Below are 12,345 nucleotides of genomic sequence, written 5' to 3' on the forward strand. Positions count from 1 at the left end.
CTGGGAACTCTGACTTAATGTCACCGCCATCCCCCAGATGTTAGGAAAAGCATGCTGGCTAATTGATCTCTCAAAATTATAAAACATTTTGTAGCTGACAAAACCCTTTTAGCTCAGTTTTGGCCTAATTCTCCTAACAATTCTATATGGTTGCCCAGGCAGGTATTACGTCAGAGGATACAATCCCTTTGAAATTTTACAGAAAATATCTTGTGTGCATTGTTGAGGGGTGGAGGCAGGGACAGGAGAAAAAGGATCAGATTTTTAATGGAGTCTATGACATCCAAGAGGTTAAGAATTAGCAAGCTGTTCCAGTTTCTTCATTTAACAGGAAAGGGAACTGAAGCCCAAAGAAGATCAGTGACTTACCAAGGATTACTCTGCCTCAGGGCAGAGATGGGACTCGAAATCTGAGTCCGACTGCTCTTTTCACTGTACACCAAGCTAATGCAGATGGCTGAGGGGCTCAGGGCTCCAGGGATTCCTGGCTTGGGAAGCACCGGACCCCTGAATATAGAGATGGAGGCCGAGAGCAAAGGCACCATCCCGGGTCTACCCTTAGCCAGCTGCACAACCATGGCCAAGACCTCACCCTCTCTGGACCTCATCTTACCCTCCTGAATGATAGAGAGACATGTCCTCTGACTCTCTACATCTGAGGGGCAGTGTAAGGACATGTGGACAGGAAATGTGATGGAGCTCCAGAGATGGGGGCAGGGAAGGTGGGGAGGGCAGAGGGAAGCAAGTGGATATAGACCCAGGTGGAAAGAGGGACTGGTCACTGGATAAATGGGATGGTTTGTCTTATAGTTTCATTTCATCCCCTGGGGCTAAATCTCTCCTGGGGGGGTGGGATGAGCCTCAGCCCTCACCCGGTATGTTACAAAGAGCCCCTCAGATTTTGCCTCTGAATCATCTGAATTGATCAGTCTTTCTTTAAAGCAAAACAAAGAAGCTGGAACCTTTTCCATCTGGTTTAAGCATGAAGAGACTTAGTAAGGATATTGGAAGGACTGAAAAACTAGACTCCAGGCTGAGTTTTTAGGACGTTCCCAGAGTCACACTGTAGATCTGGCTGCCAAGGGAGATGCTGCCTGTCAGGAGCAAGAAGCCGCTGTGATCTGGTGCCAGCAAAGAGGATGACCCCTACCATGTCCCTGTCTCCAGGTAATTCTGTTCTGAGCCAAAAGTGCATCTGACTGGTGGCACCGAAATCACTAACCTGCCCCCTCACGGCAAGGAAAACTGGAAAGTGTGGGCAGTTTCATTTTGTCTTACTTTTCCCTGGGAAGGTGGCAGGTATATCTTGAAGAATTATTCAAATATCAAGAGGGCATCCAAACAATTAGGGCAATCACAAATAACATACATCTGTGATAGCGTCCCGTGGGATGCTAAGGTTTTCGAGGTCTCTCATTTTAAGTTAAACAATCTTTGAGGGGCGCCTGGGTGGCTCAGTCTGTTAAGCGTCTGACTCTTGATTTCGACTAAGGTCATGATCTCACGCTTTGTGAGATCGCATCCCACATCTGGCTCTGTGCTGACAGTGCAGAGCCTGCTTGGGATTATCTCTCTTCTCTCTCTGCCCCTCTCCCGTTCAAGTGCTCTTTCTCCCACACTCTATCTCAAAATAAATACAAAGTTTTGAAAAAAAAAATACTTTTTGAAAATTCGTTGGGGTGCCTGGGTAGCTCAGTTGGTTAAGCAGCCGACTTCAGCTCAGGTCATGATTTCACGGTTCGTGGGTTTGAGCTCAGAGCCTGGAGCCTGCTTTGGATTCTGTGTCTCCCCTCTCTCTGCCCCTCCCCCACTCATGCTCTATCTCTCTATCTCTCAAAAATAAACAGTAAAAAAATTAAGAAAAAGAAAATTCATGAAACTTCTATATTATATGGGTATATATCTCTGTTTAGCTATCTATATAGACAGAGATGTATGTCTATACATAAATACACACATACTATTCATAAGTACACATGTGCTACATACACACATATTTTATTTAGTATACTAATCATATTTGTCTAAAAATCTTTGAGCACAACTGAGGCATTGAGGAGGATATTTGAAGCTAATCTTCAGTTTCTTAAAACCTCAGCTGCACACACACCTAGACTCATAAAGATTTTAGGAAGGGAGAGTAGCAAAGTGTCCTGGTTTATCTGGAATAGGCCTAATTTATGCCTGTGGGCCCAGCATAATTACCAATAACATTCCTATCCGCCTCCAAAGTGTCCCCATTTAGATGATAAATTATATGGTCATCTTATTCTTGGGGACACCTGACGTGACTGGTCTCTGGCCTCTGGGACGTGCTGACAGCAATGTCACTGCAGTTTGAATCTCTCCGGGAAAACTTGGCAGTCAGTGGACTCGTCTTTATTTTACTGTCAGATGTTGGACATCCAGGCCCTGCCTCACTACCTCCAACCAACCAAACTGAGACCTCTGGGGCTGTGGGCTTCTAAGTCCTGCTCCCTGCGAACTAAGAACGTGTAACAGACTCTCACACAGGCTATTGTCCTATTGTTCTTGCCAAGCATGTCCCTCCTGCTGCTCAGAACTACCCTCCTCCAGGAACCATCCCTCAACTCATCTCACTGTAAATAAAGTCCCTTAATACACCTTGTCCTCACTTTGCATGAAATTAGCTGAAGCCTGCTTTCATGCTAATTTTGTATGAGTTTGATAGCCATTTCATTTACCAAGGCTCTGCCCCTGACCACCGACATGGACTCCCACGTCCCCATCAGACTAGAGACCCCGGGGTCAGGGCTATCTACTGGGGGTTCCTAAGAGCAGAGATTGAGTCTCCCGCATCACTCCTGCATCACACCGGGCTCCTTCAGGGCAGGGAACTGCCTCCCCGATCAGGGGCTCCCGAGATCAGGAATCCTGAAATCTGGAAGACAAAGATTGAATCTCCTCCTCGTTCCCACCTTTGCCTTCTATGCCTGAAGTCAGCTCCCAAGGTTCAAGGGAAGGTATAGGTATGAGTCTTTTTCTCCTGATTCCTCACCCACTTGGGCTGGTGGAGGGGTAAGGTTTGTCCCTGCAAGTCCCCCCCCCCCCCGTCCCCCCTACTTAAAGCAGTTCTGATTTTTCCAGTCTGCCTGGGCCTCCAGGCTGCAGAGCACACTCCGTGCTTAATGAAGCGCATTCTCCATCTGTGGTCTGGCCCTCCTGGCAGCTCCAGCTGCCTGGGGCCTGGCTTTGGGGAAAGCAGTCAAGAAGTTCCCTCATCCCTGGCCCCCCCCCCCGCCCCCCACGTACACACCAGGGGATCCACTCCCCCACAGCCTGCCCTACCCCACCCATTTTAGGCTAATGAGATCCAGACCTCACACCAGAGCTGCTCTGACTGGGTTGACCTATTTAATTAAAACAGCAGCTTCCAAAAATGGAGGTTCAGCTCCAAAAGCTCTGCCCCTGGCCACAAAGACAGACTCTGGCTGTCTCTGGCCAGCTCGGACTTTGGCATGCCTTGTCAGTCCCTGACTTTCTTCTCTCCCTCCCACCTTCCCTCTCTTCCCTTTTCCAACATCTGTGTCCAGAAAGGAAGAAAAACCCTGTTTGGACTGGCCTCCTTCCATCTGTCATTTTTTCCCCCCTTTCAAACGTCTTGTCTAAAGCAGAGTCAGTTACATAAACATTCCACCTCTTTCCATAAATTGGCCGCAGTTTCTGAACAATAGGGTTACTGTGAAGGGAAGAGAGAACCCAAGGCCACACCCCACAAGTGCTGGTCCCCCCCCCCCCACCGACTCCCCCTCTCCCCCCAAATAGAACCAGAGACTTATTCTTTGAAAGAACCAAAGAGGAAATCCAGAATCTTCAGGCGAGACCTTTTCTGTTGTGCTTGGAACAGTTTCTTCACCAACTCCCCTCTTGGTCTGCCCCTCCCGCTGCCGTTCCTCTCCTCAGCTTCAAGCCCTTTGAGCTAATGCCCAATTTCTGTTTTTCCCTTAACTGCTTGACAGTGTATGTCAGTGTGCGTCCCTGTCCCTAGGGCAGAGCGTGTGGATGATGAGGTTGGTGGTGGTGGTGGGGGGGTGTCTGTGTGTGTGTGTGTGTGTGTGTGTGTGTGTGAGTCTTCTGGCATGATTTTTGGAGGCACGCCCTGAAGATTTTGTTGCCTTTTTCTTTAAATAGAAACAGTTGGACCTTGCTAATTCAGACCAGTTGGAGAAAAGTCCAGAAGGGAAGGGAAAAAAGTCTGACTTAACAGAGTATGCTTAAACGTAGGCCTTCTTATTTCTCCCGAGTTCATCCAGTCACTGGAACTGGACTAACTACATTTGCAGATACGGTCCTGCCAGGCCTGCTTCACGTGTAGATGAAAATCGTTCTCAGCATCATCTTGAACACCTAATTAAATGTGAGGGCTACTCAGGGTGTGAAAACACATTTTTCCTTAATAGGTCAGATGTCTTCAACATTAGTAACTCTTCTCATTGGCTTAGTGAACTGGCTTCTTAGCCAGACTGTGTGCTCTTTAAGGACACATTCCATCTCTCTTTTTTTTTAAGTTTATTTATTTATTTTGAGAGAGACAGAGCGCACAAGCAGGGGAGGGCAGAGAAGTGGGGGGTGGGGGAGACAGAGGATCTGAAACAGGCTCTGTGCTGATAGCAGAGAGCCTGATGCAGGGCTCAAACTCACGAACTGTGAGATCATGACCTGAGCCAAAGTCAGAGGCCTAACTGACTGAGCCACCCAGGCATCCCAAGGACACATTCCATCTCTTAATCAATTTGCTATCCAGTGCCTATTGTAACTCCTAGCACATAGTAGGTGTGCACAATCGATGTTGAGTAGGGGATGGATGGATGGAGGGATGGAAGGAAGGATGGGTAGATAGATGAAATGAGTGAAGCAGGAGTAGATGGGGAAAGAGCGTTGGTATGGGGTGGTTAAAGCAAACTTCTATTGGCTTTACCCTGATGAGTGGGAGGAGTGGCAGAGATATGCATCAGAGCAAGAGCATGGCACTGAAAACACGGTCATTAGCCCTTACAGAAAGTGATAGATGGTGAAGGCAGAGATGGTGGGGATGTGGCTGGGGCAGTGAATGAGTATTGAGAGCTCATGCAAAGCAGGGGTTAGGAAGGCTAGGATTGAACAGAGCTGGCAGAGAGGTGTAATTGTGTGAATGGGTTTGTGAGAAGGTCTGGGGTTAGAGGCAGATGTGGGCATGACAAGGTATAAAGAGATTAATCTCTCATGGGTAACAAAGATCACTGGGGTGCTGTATCAGTGTTTTTGGTTGCAAATAACAGAAAGTTTAGTTCCGTTGGTTTATACCAGTGGCTCTCAAGCGAGGATGACTTTATCCTCTAGAGGACATTTGGCAATAAAGGGAGACAATTTTAGTTGTCAAAACTTGGCTTTGGGATGCTGCTCAAATCCAGAGGGCAGAGGCCAGGGGTGCTGCTTAGTATCCTACAGAGCCCAGAACAGCCCCCACAACGAAGAATTATGCTTCCCCAAATGTCAGCAGCGGTGTTGTTGAGAAACCCTGGCTTAAACCAATTGGAAACAGTTTTGTCGCATATCACAGTTTCAAGTTGGTGATTTTGTCCACTCATTGAAAAGGTGGGTTCTCTCCATCGGTAGGCTTTACCTCTGCCATTTACAGGGCCTGTATCCTCTCAGGGCCACAAGACACTACCGTGGCTCCAAATGTCACATCTTCATTCAAGAGCATCTTCCTGTCCCTGGTTAAAGCTCAACTTCCCTTGTCATCTCCCTAGCCTTGTGTTTCATGCCTTTTACTAAGTCAGTCCTGGGCAAGAGGATTGCCCTGATTGGTTTAAACTAATTGAAATCGTTCACCTCCACCCCTGGAACTGGTGCTGGGGTCTGAAACCTGAAGAAAAATGATATTTTGTTAGAAAGAAAAAGTGTCTTATGGAGAGGGGAAAGGGGCTGCATAGTTCATGTCAAAATCTCCCCCAACTTACTAGGTTCATAAAACTGAGCAATGAGCTGCTGGCCCTCAAAGCTGGAGCTTGCTGCTCAGTCATTCACTTTGCATCCTCCCCCACCTCAACCAAATCATTTATTCCAGAAAAAAATAGATACTTACAGAATGCCTTCTGAGCATGCTAGTGACAAAACAAACACGAGTGCTACTGGCTTGGAGCTTGTGGTCTTGTAGGGGACATATTAATCAAATAATCTCACACGTGATATGTAATTATAGACAGAAATATGCTGTGATTAAAAAGTAGCCAGAAGGGCGCCTGGGTGGCTCGGCCAGTTGAGCATCTGACTCCTGATTTCAGCTCAGGTCATGATCCCAGAGTCATGGGATCCATGTCAAGCACGAAGCGTGCTTAAAATTCCCTCTCTTTCTCTGTCTCTCTGTCTCTCTCTCTCTCTTTCTCTCTCTCTCTCTCTCTCTCTCTCTCTCTCTCACACACACACACACACACACACACACACAAAGAAAAAAAGTAGCTGGAGCTATGACAGCATATAACAGGAGACCTTACATGGGGAGTGAAAGAGAATCAGGAGAGGTGTTCTTGGTTGGGCTAAGATCTGAAGAATGGAAAAAACTAGCTACATGAAAGATGGGGGCAGAGGAGATTTTCTGGGAGGGTGACCACATCTGCACATCCCTCTGTTGAGAAGAGCACAGCTCAATCCAGGAAATATCCTAGAGCAAAGCACAGGTCTAGGGGAAGCTAGCACAAATATTGAGAGGTTAGGCAAAGGCTAGATCTCCCAGGGTCCTGCAGTGCATGCTAAAGATTTTGCTCTTGACCTTCACAGCAAGGAAAAGGCATTCAAATGCTCGACAAAAGGATCACATTGGTTGTAGCATGAAGAACAAATTGGAGAGAATCAAGTGGGATTTGAGAAGACAGGGAACCACTGCAGGGATGAAGGCAGGTGAGAAGTGATGGTGGTTTGGACCAGGATGGTAGTGACAATGAGGACAGGTTGTTAGATCAAAGAGACATTTAAGAGATAAAACTGACAGAATTTACAGAAGGATTTGTTGTGGATCAGGGGAGACAAGAAAGTGTTAAGGATGGGTTGTACAATTCTGGACTGTGAAAATGGTTAGGAAGGTAGAGCCATTCACTGAGAAAGAAAACACTGGAAAAGGAGCAGACTTGTGGAGAAATTAGAGTTTAGTTTTGGACATGGTGAGATTGTAGTTCCATTAAGACATCCAAGTGGTGATGATGAGTAGGCATTTAGATACATGGATCTAGTGATCAAAGGAGAAGACTGGGGTGGAAATATAAATGTGGGAGATACCAGCATACATGGTATAGTGTTATCTATTGCTGAGTAACAATGACCTCAACACTTAGAGGCTTAAAACAGCAATGATCATTTATTATCATTTATTTATCTCTTATGGTTTTGGTGTATTGGGACTTTGGACAGGGTACAGAGAAGATGACTTAACTCTGCTCTACAATGTCTGACATCTCAGCTGGAAGACTCAATGGCTGGGAGCTGGAATTATCTGATGTTGATATTGGCTGTTGGTTGAGACCTTAGTTTAGCTGCTTAGCTGTTGGCTACAACACCCACATGTGGCCTCTCCATGGGGCCTGGGCTTTCTCACAATAGGATGGATTGGTTCCAAAAGTGAAACTCTTAAGAGAGAGATCCAAATGGAAACTGTATTTTTTATATGACCTAACCTCAGAGGTCATATAGTGTCACTTCCACCATACTTCATTGGCCAAGGAAGTCATAAGGTGCCACTCAGACTCAAGGGGCGGGAACTCAGATCCCACTTTTTGGTGGCAGAGTGTCAGTTACATTGCAGAGGGGGTATGTGGGATGAGATAGATACATAGATGTACTTATCCTTATACTTATCCTTATCCTTATACTCTGCCACAGATGGTAATTGGGAGGTAATGGATAAGACCTCCCAAGGAAAGAGAATATAGAGAAAAGAGCCTACAATGGACACTTGGAGTGATCTCACATGGCAGGATGAAAATGAGTCTACAAAGGAGGGGCGCCTGGGTGGCTCAGTGGGTTAAGCATCCGACTTCGGCTCAGGTCATGATCTCGCGGTCCGTGAGTTCGAGCCCCACATCAGGCTCTGTGCTGACAGCTCAGAGCCTGGAGCCTGTTTCAGATTCTGTGTCTCCCTCTTGCTCTGACCCTCCCCCGTTCATGCTGTCTCTCCCTGTCTCAAAAATAAATAAACGTTAAAAAAAATTAAAAAAAAATGAGTCTACAAAGGAGATAGATAGGAGCAGGGAAGGAGGTAGGGGGAAAATTGGAGAGTATGACCTTACAGAAACCTTTGGAAGAAAGTTCATTCATTCATTCAGCACTTTCTACACCAGCTGCTCTAGGTGTTGGAAATATAGGAGTGAATGCAAAATTTCCTGATTTTGTGATGCTTACTTTCCAAGAGAGAAGTATCCAGCTACTTGAGAACTGCAAAGATGTGCTTTGGAGATAGTCACAGGAAGGTCACTGGTGACCTTTGTAAGAATGACTTTATTTAGAGTGATGGGGTGGAATGCAGATTGGAGTGGATTGAGGAATGAGTGTAGTAAACGGGTTGGGAAGGCAAAGATATCTCTGGTTTCCTGAAGGTAAAGATGTCTGCCACAGAACGCCACCCTGGGCATTCCATCTCCTGTGTACCATGACCTGTTGTCAGGGTGCATGTCTGCATTGGTTCTTCATGCCCAGGGGCTCAGAAGTTGGAAGAGGCTGAAGCCCCGTTGTAATTGGTAAGGAACCTGGATGAATTTTCCCTTGGCTCCATTCAGTGTTATTTGAGAGCGAACTAAGAGAATGTGCTGCCTTGTATAGACCCAGCCTCCAAACCCAGCCATACTGGCCTATCACAGGCTATGCCTGTTCCTACCTTCCTGATGACTTCCATCCTTCCTTCCCTCCTTCTTTCTACTCCCTTCACCTCTTGAAGCCCACTTCAAGACTCCTTCTCCATGAAGAAGTACACGCTCCAGTCCTCATGGATCCCCTCCCCCACCGAAATCCTGCCCCAAGCTTGGCCCTGCACCTGGCATGGATCTGACCCATTATGGGCCCATAATCTATGTGTCCTATTTAGTCTCTTCATATCACACGTAACCTTCCTAAAGAGGACCAGGATTGAGATGTTTCCTATGTCTTCACAGTGACTGAGCAGAGCTCAGCATTGGGCTAAACTAATAGCAAGGGGCTGATATTTGTTGCATCTACCAAACGAATCAATGCAAAGCCTGTCCGTGGCCTCCCACACTTGCCCCAGACTACATGCCCCTCATGTCCAGTAGCTGGATCCGGGAAAGGAATGGGTCTGACTTTTCAAGAGTCTGCTTGTGAATCTTTTGGGAAATAAACAGCAGGAGAGAACCTCTCTATACTCAGGAAGCTTCAATATGGGGAAGGAGGAAAAGGGACCCGGTCCCTCATTCCCAGAAGAGTGCCCAAACCAGGTAGCAGAACACATCAATTCACAGCAACAGCTGAACAAGTCCATTTAGTTACAGTACATAGATACAGAATAAAGGACTGACTAAGGCAGGATGGTCCTCTCTTCTCTGGCAATATTTTTTCTAAGTGAAATGCCTTAAATTTGCTGTGGGAGAAATACAAACACCACTGGTTAGCTGTATCACCTTGTGCAAACTGCATAACCCATCTGATGCTCAGTTTTCCCATTTTTACCAGGGCAATAATAATCCCACTACATGGGATCATTAGAAGAAGTGAATGAGACAATGTACTGTTGGTTTGTATTATTTGCAGACTCCATAAGTTGCAAATTCACCAACTCACTAAAATTTATTTGTAACCCCCAAATCAATCTTTGCAGGACTCTCAGGATCATTCTGGAACACATACAAAGAGGTGGAAAATTTGAGTCATCTGACACACGTTTCCAGCTGAAGCCGAACAAGGTACAACACCTTCTCGTTTCAGCTCTCATACTGTAAACCAGTGTCCTTTTTGTGACCAATTTATTGCCATATTTTTGGCATTTTTGTGTTTTTTTCTTTCACTGATGATTTTTCTGTTTAAAATTCTTTTTAACGTTTATTTATTTTTGAGACAGAGAGAGACAGAGCATGAACGGGGGAGGGTCAGAGAGAGGGAGACACAGAATCCAAAACAGGCTCCAGGCTCCAAGCTGTCAGCACAGAGCCTGACGCGGGGCTCGAACTCACGGACCGCGAGATCGTGACCTGAGCCGAAGTCGGCCACTCAACCGACTGAGCCACCCAGGCGCCCCTGATTTTGCTGTTTCAAATGGGCCTAAGCAGAGTGCTGAAGTGCCGTCTACTGTTCTAAGCACAAGAGTGCTGTGATGTGCCTTGAGAGAAAATACAGGTGTAAGGTAGGTTTGGTTCAGGTGTGAGTTATAGTGCCCCTCAGCCGTGAATTTGATGTTAATGGATCAGCAGTATCTATTAAGTAAACACAAGCACGCATACATAAAAGGAGGTTGTGTATTGATGGGTTGATGAAAATGTAAGCAGGGGCTCTCAGGAACTTAACCCTGCAATTCCCCCAGAAACAATGGTTCGGTATTTGCTAGCTCAGTGAGTGTTTGCAGTGACTGTATAGAACATAACTACTGGGACTAATGAGAATCCACTGTATATAGAAGCTCCTACACATTGTGTGGTGACGACAAGGCTTCAGGAAGTGTTTATTCTGAATCTCAGTGAGAAGGCAGGAAGCACTCCGGGCAGGTTTTTGCCACAGTTGTTCAAGCTTTGCCAGGAATTTGGTTCTGAAAAGAGTCAAAAAGGAATTTTCACATATCCCCACACCATGCTCTCCTGTCAAATACAGTATAACAACAATGGGTTGTAACCACCCCTTATACCTCAGTCACTGCCACGAATAATGTGCTCTTGTTAATAAGTTTCTTACTCCTCTTCTGCCCTGTGGGTGCCTCACGTTTCTGCCCCCAGAGAGGGAGCTCTAGGCTGAGCCGGTGTCTCCTCGCAGCCTGAGGGGTCTGAAGGGGGTCTCGTCTCCTCCTCTCTGGGTGTTTTCTGCCCTCCTTTTCTCTCTGTCCCGACTAGCTTGTATTTGCTGCTTCTGCTTTCATTGACCCTGGGGGAAGCAAAAAGCAATCAAAGCCTTGTCTGGATCCTGGCTCCCTGGCAGGGTGACAGGGCGTCTCTAAGCATAGGTGGTGGAGCAGGACGTGTGGAGAGGGTGAAGGGACTCTGGCCACCAGGTTTCTCCCCATAGGAAAGGCCCTCCCCGATCAGGCCACTGCTGGCCCCCACCAAGGTGGGGGTGGAAGCAGCAAGAACAATGGGAAGCTGCAAGATTTACTCTACACCTGGGTCTGATTAGAGTCCCATTCCTGAGGCTCTCCGGGCTGAACGCTTTCTCCCCAGGCAGCCAATTGGAGAAAATCTGCAAACCTGTGCTGAGGCCAGGCTTAGGGAGGCAGCCCTCCCCCTCCCACCCCGGGTGAAATGGAAGGGCTGTGGGTACTTGATCTTTATCTGAGCCCTCTCCGCCTCCCGGCCTCCTGCCAGCAACTAGTAGCCCCCAGCCAGGATCCTCTAGGAATTCAGAGCCTGGTGATTGTATTACCTTCTGAATTCCGTTAGCACACGCTGGCTGGGGAAGGGATGGGGGGGGGGGGGGTAGGTGGGGGGACAGGAAAGTAAGGGGAGCCATCCAGCAGTGCTTGGTGCCAAGCAGACACCTTCCTTTGCTTGTCTCTGCCTTTCCAGCTTCAAATCCGTCTTTGCCCCCATCTCTCATGCTCTCTGCAGGGAAGGACATGGATTATGTATATGTAAACTAAAAAAAATAAGCATTTTACAGGTTGTTCATAGGAAAACAGGAGTTAACAGTAATAGTAATCATAGGAAAACTATGTGCCAGGAACTGATTGAATTGCTTTACACATATTAGCACCTTTAATTTTCATATCTCTATTTTACAGATGAGGAAACTGAGGCAGAACTGTATGACCTTCAGGATGTCAACACTTCCCCATTTTGAACTGCTGTTTCCTCATAACTATAAAGAGGCATTAGACAAGATGAATATACAGTACCTCCCATCTCCGTTTTTTTCTTTTCTTCCTTTTTTTCTTTTCTTTTCTTTTCTTTTCTTTTCTTTCTTTCTTTCTTTCTTTCTTTCTTTCTTTCTTTCTTTCTTTCTTTTTTTTTTGTCTCTTTTTATACCAGGAAGGAGGAAAAGGAAGGAGAAAAGAATTTATTGAGTCCATACTACCTTGGGTTCTATAGCAGAGTTGGTAAAGTTTCTCATAGAGGGCCAGAGACTAAGTTTGTTAGACTTTGAGGTCCATCTAGTCTCTGTCACAACCACTCACCTATACTTTTATAGCATAGAAGCAGCCAT

General features: G+C 46.5%; 1 long non-coding RNA gene across 1 annotated transcript; it reads right to left on the bottom strand.

Annotated features, from left to right (window-relative positions):
• Positions 1–10,264: 10,264 nt before the first annotated feature.
• Positions 10,265–11,539, bottom strand: LOC128778840 (uncharacterized). Its single transcript, XR_008424625.1, has 3 exons — positions 11,464–11,539; positions 10,838–11,070; positions 10,265–10,741 (listed from the first exon to the last, which is right to left on the bottom strand). It is a non-coding gene; the product is annotated as an uncharacterized LOC128778840 (long non-coding RNA).
• Positions 11,540–12,345: the final 806 nt, after the last annotated feature.

The sequence above is a fragment of the Panthera pardus genome, unplaced genomic scaffold, assembly GCF_024362965.1.
Source record: "Panthera pardus isolate Hobbes unplaced genomic scaffold, ASM2436296v1 HiC_scaffold_21, whole genome shotgun sequence".
NCBI lineage: Eukaryota > Metazoa > Chordata > Mammalia > Carnivora > Felidae > Panthera > Panthera pardus.